The 7390-nt window shown below is 47.7% G+C and overlaps 1 long non-coding RNA gene across 1 annotated transcript; it reads right to left on the bottom strand.

Annotated features, from left to right (window-relative positions):
• Window positions 1-229: 229 nt before the first annotated feature.
• Window positions 230-7188, bottom strand: LOC137840374 (uncharacterized). Its single transcript, XR_011086991.1, has 3 exons — window positions 3086-7188; window positions 1420-2857; window positions 230-1204 (listed from the first exon to the last, which is right to left on the bottom strand). It is a non-coding gene; the product is annotated as an uncharacterized lncRNA (long non-coding RNA).
• Window positions 7189-7390: the final 202 nt, after the last annotated feature.

Below are 7390 nucleotides of genomic sequence, written 5' to 3'. Positions count from 1 at the left end.
GCTTTTTTATCCGATCAAGATGCTTACACTTTACACAAACCAGCCAGAATAACTTTTCCTAGAAATAAAGTTTTTGTTCGAGGTCCTATGAGACAATTCCAAGCAGATTTCTGCGATATGCAATCACTAGCACGCTACAACGATGGATATAAATATTTACTAACCGTAATCGATATTTTCTCGAAATGTGCATACGTACGCGTGTAAGGGAACGGACAGTACAGCCAAGTGCGTAGCGACAGACTTTATTGTGGAAGGGGATGATGGTAACAGCTGGTGCTGGAGCGGCGATCGGGCTGGAGAGGACAAGCGATTCTGCGGGATTTCCAATAGTCAAGCGAGTCAGTATCTCAGGGACTGATGAGCGAAGCAGCATCAAGGGACAGACTGACACTCAGGTCTGCGCTGGCGGCGCTGATATAGCGCTGTCCATGAGCCCGTGGCAGGTGACGGCGATTCCACTGACAGGGGGGCGTGGTCCTGTCGCCGGTGGCACCAGCACGTGACAGAACCCCCCCCCCCCCACAAGGGACGGCTCCCGACGTCCCCAGGAACCAAAAACAAAAAAAAGGAAGTCAATACCCCGGGCGACCAGGTGGGGGGTCAGTACATCGCCGAAACGTCAGACACCTCGCCAGACGCAGGATCGACGGACGCGGGAGCAGAAGACCCCGGTACCGGCGGACAAGACCTCCCCGGACCCTCACCCCTGGTCCCCTCATCCCTCCTCGGGCGCCCGCGCCGAGGACCCGGTTGGTCCGGATGGCAGCGATGGAACTCCGTGATGAGCGAACGGTCGAGTATCCAGCGGCTCGGAACCCAGGAGCGGTGTGCGTCGTCATAACCCTCCCAATCCACGAGGTATTGGAGGCCACGACCGCGCCGCCACGATCGGAGCAGGGAGCGGACAGCGTAAGCCGGGCCCCCATCAACAAGCTGGGGCGGCGGCGGCGGAACGCGCTCTCATGGACGGGCCGCACACGGAACACGTGGAACGTGGAGTGAACCTTCATGGACTCTGGAAGGAGAAGACGGACTGCGGCCGGGCCAATCACCTTCTGAATAGGGAACGGTCCAACAAAGCGGGGCGCCAGTTTGCGGGATCCTGCTCGCAGCGGCAAATCCCGCGTCGAGAGCCACACACGCTGCCCCACTCTGTACTCCGGAGCCGGTGTCCGGTGCTTGTTCGCCTGGCGGGCGTAGCCTGAAACAGAGCGGAGAAGAGTGACCCGGCCCCTCGCCCAGGCACGATGACAACGGCGGACACAAGCCAGGGCCAACGGGCACGCCGCACCACGCTCCTGGTGGGCGAACAAGGGTGGCTGGTACCCGAAGACGCAGTGGAAAGGCGAAAGTCCCGTAGCCGAGCTGGGGAGGGAATTGTGAGTGTACTCTACCCAGGGAAGCTGTTGGACCCACCCGCGCTGGTCCCCGGCGGCCATGCATCGGAGAGACCTGCCCAGTTCCTGGTTCAGGCGCTCTGCTTGACCGTTGGACTGAGGGTGAAACCCCGAGGAGAGGCTGGCCGTGGCGCCGAGGAGTCGGCAGAACTCCGTCCAGAAGGTGGAAGCGAATTGAGGTCCTCGGTCTGACACGATGTCTTGTGGACCGTGGCGACGAAACACCTCCCGCACCATGATGGACGCCGTCTGCTTCGCAGAGGGATGAAATGCGTCATTTTGCTAAAACGGTCCACCACCGTGAGGACCACCGTGTTTCCCTCTGAGGGGGGGAGGCCCGTGACAAAGTCGATTGACAGGTGAGACCAGGGACGCTGGGGAACTGGCAAGGGTTGAAGCAGCCCGGCCGGAGGACGAGTAGACGTCTTGTAGCGGTTACAAATTGAGCAGGCTCTGACGTAATCGCTGGTGTCCACTTGCCAGGTGGGCCACCAGAAACGCTGTGCCACCACGTACCTCGTGCGTGCCGCGCCGGGATGACAGGCCAGGCGTGAGTCATGCACCCATTGCAGCACGGACGACCGCAGGCCTTCAGGGACGAACAGGCGACCCTCCGGGCAGTTGCTGGGGCCGGGTTGATCGCGTGATGCGGCTTCCACTTGGCGTTCGATCTCCCATGTAAGAGCCGCCACCCGAACCGAGCTTGGGAGGATAGTGGGAGGCGGACCCTGTCCCTCCTCGCCCCCAGGAAACGTTACGGGAACCCGGTCTATAGGAAAGAGAGAACTCAAACCGGTCTAAGAACAGCCCACCGTGCTTGTCTTGCGTTCAGTCTCTTGGCCGATCGCAGATACTCCAAGTTGCGGCGGTCGGTCCAGACGATGAACGGAGTGGTGGCGCCCTCCAGCCAATGCCGCCACTCCTCCAAGGCCAACTTGACGGCGAGGAGCTCCCGATTCCTGATGTCATAGCCCCCACTGACAGGGGGGCGTGGTCCTGTCGCCGGTGGCACCAGCACGTGACAACGCGTTTTGAAAGCTAAAACAGGTACGCAGGTCACCAAAGCATTTGAAGATATCCTATCAGTTAGCGGTTCACCATTACGCCTTCAAACAGATAAAGGGGCGGAGTTTTTTTAACAAACATTTCCAGAAATTAATGAGAAAGTACAATATTACACATTTTTCCACCCAGTCCGACACCAAGGCGCAAACCGTCGAAAGATTTAACCGAACTCTAAAATCACGAATGTGGCGCTATTTCACAGCTAAGAACACACAACGATACGTGGATGTAATTGAGGATTTTATTGTCAGTTATAACGACAGTTTTCACAGCAGTATAAAAATGACACCGAACGCCGTAAACGAAGAGAATAAGGATATTGTTTTCACCAACCTGTACGCCAAAAATCCTTTCCGACGGGGGGGACAAGTTCCGGTTCGCACCGGGTGAAACTGTGAGAATTTCCAAAATAAAAGGCAATTTTGAAAAAGGTTATTTACAAAGTTACACGGATGAAATTTTCAGAATAAAACAATGTCTCCATCGCGTTCCTCCCGTCTATAAAATATCGGACTTGGATGGTATGCCTGTAGAAGGCAGCTTTTACGAAGCGGAATTACAAAAAGTAAAAATAAAAAAAAATAAAAGTTTCGCATACAGAAAATTCTTAAATCACGCACCGTGTCAGGCAAGTCACTCGTCCACTGGGTGGGCTGGCCAGCCAAATTCGACAGTTGGGTACCCGCAAAGAGTATTAAAAACATCTGACGATCGGTAAAACGGCCATTCTGTAAAAATTACAAGATGGGTGAAGGCCAGAGAGAATTCTAACATTAGCGTCAAATGCTAGTATGCATCTATTTAGCTCAAACAGCCTCACAGAATTTAAAACGGAACTGGCTCAACATATCGATTTAAAAGGTTCGTGGGAGGTTGGTTTATGTGAGATTTCATACATCAACTCAATACCCACCATTCCTGAGAAAAAACGGAATTTCTGTCTGAAACAGCTTAAGCTCCCGCTTCCGAGAGGGGACGCGTTTCAAGATGACTCAGAAGTTCGAACCATGCTCAAAACGAAAGGAGGGGTTTATCAAAATCATGACTCGTTAGCTTTGGACATTCAAACTCTATTAACTAAAGCGAGTAACAAAAAGATTGACGTCCAATTTGATCAACATAAACAGAGGTTCATGTTTTCGGGCGAAGAAGGATTGAGAATTATGTTCAAGAGCCCCCTAGCGTACATTGTTGGAATGAACCCTGAACATTGGCTCTCACTCAAGCCGGAAGGCGTAAACGCACAACATCCTGCCGACAGACGAGCCGGATCATATTTCATGTTCATCTACACTGACGTCATACATCATCAGACAGTTGGTGACGCCTACGCTCCAATGCTTAGGACCCTGCCTCTTGAGGGTAGCTATGGCGACGTTATAAACAAAACTTTTAATCCTGTTTACTATTTAGATGTGTGCAGAAGCCATATTGAAACCATTTCGGTTTACCTGCGAACAGACCAGAACAATCCGATAGATTTCGAATACGGGAAGGTCATTCTCATTCTGCATTTTAGATCGAAATAATAATTAAAAAAATGACGACATCAGCAACACATCCCGACTTGTATCGTTTTATCGATTATTATGAAACACAAGTTGGCGGGAAATTCCAGGGATATTCCGGAAGCCCAGTGCAATATGGGCGTGGCCTAGGGTCTATTTTTGCAAAATTATTCCGTTTCGTGTGTCATGTAACATGTGGGGTAGAGATGGTGCAAATGGTAGAATATGGATTGTTCACAGGAATAAATTGGCAGAGCTGAAATTCCAAATTTGTCCAAAAGATGGCGCCAGACCAAAACGTAAGACCAAAAGAGGGGCCAGAATAAGCTAAGCAAGTTAAAATAGAAATAAAAGAGGAACAGGGTGTCAGAGTGTGAGTCACGCATGGAAGCACAAATGTGATTTTTATTTTTTGATTTCTTTGCTTGGCTAAAAATGTATTCTGTAACCGCTTTAAGCAATATTATTTGTCAATTCGATCAAGAGACCCGCCACTATGAGAATAGTGGCGTGACATAAATTGTTTGGAGAAGCACAAATGGTATTTTTATTTTTTGATTTCTTTGCTTGGCTAAAAATATATTCTGTAACCGCTTTAAGCAATATTATTTGTCAATTCGACCAAGAGACCCGTCACTATGAGAATAGTGGCGTGACATAAATTGTTTGGAGAAGCACAAATGTGATTTTTATTTTTTGATTTCTTTGCTTGGCTAAAAATGTATTCTGTAACAGCTTTAAGCAATATTATTTGTCAATTCGATCAAGAGACCCGTCACTATGAGAATAGTGGCGTGACATAAATTGTTTAGAGAAGTAGGTCAAGGGTTTGGATTTTTATTTCAGAGTTAATTGAAGCGTAACTTTAAAAAGTTATTTTCATGGAACAGGAAGAAAAGAAAAGGGGAAATGAAAGGTTTTACCAGGGGCTGGCTGTGCATTTGGTGGAAAGTACTGCGTGGTCAGGGCGGAAACAGCTGCTGAAGGCCACAGATGTCCAAGCGTGGGAAGAAAACTGGGCACTCCTACCCTATAGTAGGCGTGGGAAAACTGACCAGTTTATTCTATAGGCGTGGGAAAACTGGGCAGTCTTACCCTATAGGGAAGGTATAGAAGAAAGAAAGGGGAGGGGGGGACAGAGAAGTCTATAAAAAGTCCTGCAGGGGCAGCTTCAGGGCTTTTTCCCCCAAAAGAGCGCTCATACGTGAAGAAGCCCGGAGGAGTTTCAAGATTTTTTTCCAGAGTCCCGAGATCTTTGTGTGAGACGCAGGATCGCTGGTCTGAAATTAACTTGGATTTACTCCCAAAAATTGGACTGGACAACTTTACAGGAGAAATAGGTGGGGGATTACCATTTTTATGTATTTTAGCGAGAGGGGGGAATAGTCATCGGGCCGCCGGCTCCCTCGAGGCCAGCCTGTTTCTCTAATTTGGTAAGATCGAATTGATCATTCGACTTTGCTTCCACCAAAAATAGCACGCAGCTGGTATCTACCTCTTCCCTCTTTCATGAACTGTGTTTTGCAATCGAATTGTTCTGGGATTGAATGATTTTATTAACACGGGTATCAGTGAGTGAAATTGTTCGGTTTCTGGAGTAATTGAGATTTGTAATTCTATTCCATGTTTCTACAATAAATGTGTTTTGTATATTACTTACTTCGTTGTGCGCGGATTTGTACTGAATATGCAACCGATGGGTTGGGGCCGATTTAAATAAAATAAATTAACGGAAGTGTTTAAATCGGATTATTGGTTTTCTGTAGAACGGAAAGTAATTTAACTATTTGAAAGGCGCAGGCCCGCTTCACCTTTTGACGGGCCGCGTAAAAAGTAACTCCGAACAAGTTAGAGACTTGAATAACTTCCGTAGTTATTTGAGCCACGAGTGAATTTCGATCCGTTCGAAAGTTTGTTTCGTCTGAATAAATTAACGGAAGTGTTTAAATCGGATTATTGGTTTTGTGTAGAACGGAAAGTAATTTAACTATTTGAAAGGCTCAGGCCCGCTTCCCCTTTTGACAGGCCGCGTAAAAAGCAACTCCGAACAAGTTAGAGAATTAAATAACTTTCGTAAATATTTAAGGGAAGAGTGAATCTCGTTAAAAGTGAATTCGGTTGAAAATTTACTTCTTCTAAATAACATAACGACGACGGTTAAAATAAATCATTGGAGTTGGTGGAGGATAAAAGTATTTCGATTGTCCGTCGGGCGCGGCCCAGTTCCTAAATTTGTCGGGCCGCGTCAAAAGTTAAATGGGACACGATCAAAAATTAGACTTGCCTTCCAAATTAATTACTGGGCAAATCTAAATAGAGCACAACATTTTTATTCGGTTTAAGAAAGTCGTTACTCTTTTTAAAGCAATCAAGTGGGGTGAAGAACTCCGACGGTTAAGTGCTAGATCTACGTATAGGAAGTTAGAATTAATAATCCAAAGTGCATTAATTTTCTTCTTAAATGCTATTATTGTCACACTTTTATTAATTCGATTCTCTTTCGAATAAAAAAAGTTGGTCGGCTCGCTGCATGAGCGACCAAGTGGAACGGACCCATATCAACATTTACTTCGGCAAAACTAGTGCTTGGGTGCGCTATACAAACATATCCCTGAGGTCTTAATAAAGACATCTAAAAAATATCCGTAACAAAATAAGAACTTCAAACACTAGCGGGGAGCCATCAATACGATGCGGTCACTTCGAAGTCTTGCCTCGAATTGAGTTACTCGGCTCGAGCTTCGGGTGACTTGAGAGGGATTGGCATCGTACAGAAATTAGATTGATTCCGGTGGAGTTAATTTAACTCGGGTGGTTAGATTACGGACGAATCTCCGAACCCGGCTAAAACAAACCCGTTACCGGGAAGCCGGGGGCACCAAGATGTGCGTTTGACACGTGATGCCTATGTTCAGAAACGGGTTTAACTTGGCGAAGCCGCATCTTCAAGCCGCCGCTAAAAACATAGCAACGGATGTAGCTGGGCGCGTCATTCAAAGAATCCACCAGAAACAAGGCCCCGAGCAACAAGGTTCCGGGCTAGCTGTATTGTCATGTGGGGGGCTCCATCCTGGTGGGCGGAGAAAAAGGAGCATTAAAAGAAAAAGGCGCTCGGCCGGTCTGAGGTCAGTTGTTAAGAAAAAGCGAAGTAGACGTAAGGTAGATATTTTCTCTTTAAAAAAAATGGCCCTTCTACATTTTAAAAGTCAAGAGGCAACCTTATCAAGTCTCGATTTGTTTTCGGCCCCGTTGACGCAATTCTCCATAGAAAATAGTTCATATGTCGAATTTCAACCTTTGCCCGCAATTGTGGATCAGGGGCCCATAGAATTTTTTATACCCGGGGACGGCTCAAAATATTTAGATTTATCCGACACTCTACTACATCTCCGTGCAAAGGTGACGCGTAGGGATGGG

Source organism: Syngnathus scovelli, chromosome 6, assembly GCF_024217435.2.
Source record: "Syngnathus scovelli strain Florida chromosome 6, RoL_Ssco_1.2, whole genome shotgun sequence".
Classification (NCBI taxonomy): domain Eukaryota; kingdom Metazoa; phylum Chordata; class Actinopteri; order Syngnathiformes; family Syngnathidae; genus Syngnathus; species Syngnathus scovelli.
The sequence above is the reverse complement of the archived record's forward strand: the minus strand, read 5'-3'. Positions and strand labels throughout refer to the sequence as shown.